This window comes from Arachis hypogaea, chromosome 9 (assembly GCF_003086295.3).
Source record: "Arachis hypogaea cultivar Tifrunner chromosome 9, arahy.Tifrunner.gnm2.J5K5, whole genome shotgun sequence".
Taxonomy (NCBI): domain Eukaryota; kingdom Viridiplantae; phylum Streptophyta; class Magnoliopsida; order Fabales; family Fabaceae; genus Arachis; species Arachis hypogaea.
In genome coordinates, this window is record NC_092044.1 from 9,517,062 (window position 1) to 9,519,584 (window position 2,523).

The 2,523-nt window shown below is 41.4% G+C and overlaps 1 non-coding gene across 1 annotated transcript; it reads left to right on the forward strand.

The window, feature by feature from the left end:
- The first annotated feature begins 1,733 nt into the window (after positions 1 to 1,733).
- On the forward strand, positions 1,734 to 1,837 carry LOC112714036 (small nucleolar RNA R71). The gene has a single exon (XR_003158993.1). It is a non-coding gene; the product is annotated as a small nucleolar RNA R71 (small nucleolar RNA).
- The last annotated feature ends 686 nt before the right edge of the window (positions 1,838 to 2,523 follow it).

The window sequence follows — 2,523 nt, forward strand, 5'->3', positions numbered from 1 at the left end:
TAATGTCACTAGCTTGACAGTGGGCTCTCATAGAGCTTCACAGGTGATCAGGTCAATGTTGTAGACTTCCAACACCAAACTTAGAGTTTGGGTGTGGGGATTCAACACCAAACTTAGAGTTTGGCTGTGGCCTCTCAACACCAAACTTAGAGTTTGATTGTGGGGGCTTTGTTTGACTCTGTATTGAGATAAGCTTTTCATGCTTCCTCTCCATTGTTAAAGAAGAAGACCCTTGAGCCTTAAACACAAGGTAGTCCCCATTCAATTGAAGGACTAATTCTCCTTTGTTAACATCTATCACAGCTCCTGCTGTGGCTAGGAAAGGTCTTCCAAGGATGATGCATTCATCCTCCTCCTTCCTAGTGTCTAAGATTATGAAATCAGTAGGGATGTAAAGGCCTTTAACCTTCACTAACACGTCCTCTACTAATCCATAAGCTTGTCTTACTGACTTGTCTGCCAATTGCAATGAAAATAGGGCAGGCTGTACCTCAATGATCCCCAGCTTCTCCATTACAGAGAGTGGCATAAGATTTATGCTTGACCCCAGGTCACACAGAGCCTTTTCAAAGATCATAGTGCCTATGGTGCAGGGTATTATGAATTTGCCAAGATCTTGTCTCTTTTGAGGTAAAGTTTGCTGAACCCATGTATCTAGTTCACTAATGAGCAAGGGAGGTTCACCTTCCCAAGTCTCATTACCAAACAACTTGGCATTCAGCTTCATGATAGCTCCTAGATATTGAGCAACTTGCTCTCCAGTTACATCTTCATCCTCTTCAGAGGAAGAATAGTCTTCAGAGCTCATGAATGGCAGAAGAAGGTTTAATGGAATCTCTATGGTCTCTATATGAGCCTCAGATTCCTTTGGATCCTCAATAGGGAACTCCTACTTGCTTGAGAGACGTCCTATGGGGTATTCCTCATTGGGATTCATGTCCTCTCCTTCCTCTCTAGGTTCAGCCATGTTGATTATATCAATGGTCTTGCACTCTCTTTTTGGATTCTCTTCAGTATTGCTTGGGAGAGTACTAGGAGGAGTTTCACTGATTTTCTTACTCAGCTGGCCCACTTGTGCCTCCAAATTTCTGATGGAGGACCTTGTCTCACTCATGAAACTTAAAGTGGCCTTAGACAGATCAGAGACTATATTTGCTAAGTTAGAGGTATTTTGCTCAGAATTCTCTGCCTGTTGCTGAGAAGATGATGGAAAAGGCTTGCTATTGCTGAGCCTGTTTCTTCCACCATTATTAAAACCTTGTTGAGGCTTTTGTTGATCCCTCCATGAGAAATTTGGATGATTTTTCCATGATGAATTATAGGTGTTTCCATAAAGTTCACCCATGTAATTTACCTCTGCCATTGCAGGGTTTTCAGGATCATAAGCTTCTTCTTCAGAAGATGCCTCTTTAGTACTATTGGATGCATTTTGCCATCCATTCAGACTTTGAGAAATCATGTTGACTTGTTGAGTCAATATTTTGTTCTGAGCCAAAATGGCATTCAGAGCATCAATTTCAAGAACTCCCTTCCTTTGAGGCGTCCCATTATTCACGGAATTCCTCTCAGAAGTGTACATGAACTGGTTATTTGCAACCATGTCAATAAGTTCTTGAGCCTCTATAGGCATTTTCTTTAGGTGAATCGATCCACCTGCAGAATGGTCCAGTAATATCTTAGAGAACTCAGACAGACCATAATAGAATATATCTATCATGGTCCATTCTGAAAACATGTCAGAAGGACATCTTTTGGTCATCTGCTTGTATCTTTCCCAAGCTTCATAGAGGGATTCACCATCTTTTTGTTTGAAGGTCTGAACATCCACTCTAAGCTTGCTCAGCTTTTGAGGAGGAAAGAACTTAGCCAAGAAGGTCGTGACCAGCTTATCCCAGGAGTCCAGGCTATCTTTAGGTTGAGAGTCCAACCATGCTCTAGCTCTGTCTCTTACAGTAAAAGGGAAAAGCATGAGCCTGTATACTTTAGGATCTACTCCATTAGTCTTAACAGTCTCACAGATCTACAAGAACTCAATTAAAAACTAGTAGGGATCTTCTGATGGAAGTCCATGAAACTTGCAGTTTTGTTGCATCAGATCAACTAATTGAGGATTCAGCTCAAAATTATTTGCTCCAATGGCAGGGATTGCGATGCTTCTTCCATCAAACTTGGACGTAGGTGCAGTATAGTCACCAAGCATCCTTCTTGCATTATTGTTGTTGGGTTCGGCTGCCATCTCCTTTTCTTGTTCGAAAATTTCAGCAAGGTTGTCTCTGGATTGTTGTAATTTAGCTTCTCTTAGTTTCCTCTTCAGAGTCCTTTCAGGTTTTGGATCAGCTTCAACAAGAATGCCTTTTTCCTTGTTCCTGCTCATATGAGAAAGAAGAGAACAGAAAAGGAAGAGGAATCCTCTATGTCACAGTAAAGAGGTTCCTTATTGTTAGTAGAAGAAGAAAGGGAATAAAGAAAGGAGAATTCAAACACAAGGGTGAGGATAGGGGCAGAGATTTGAGATGAAGAGAA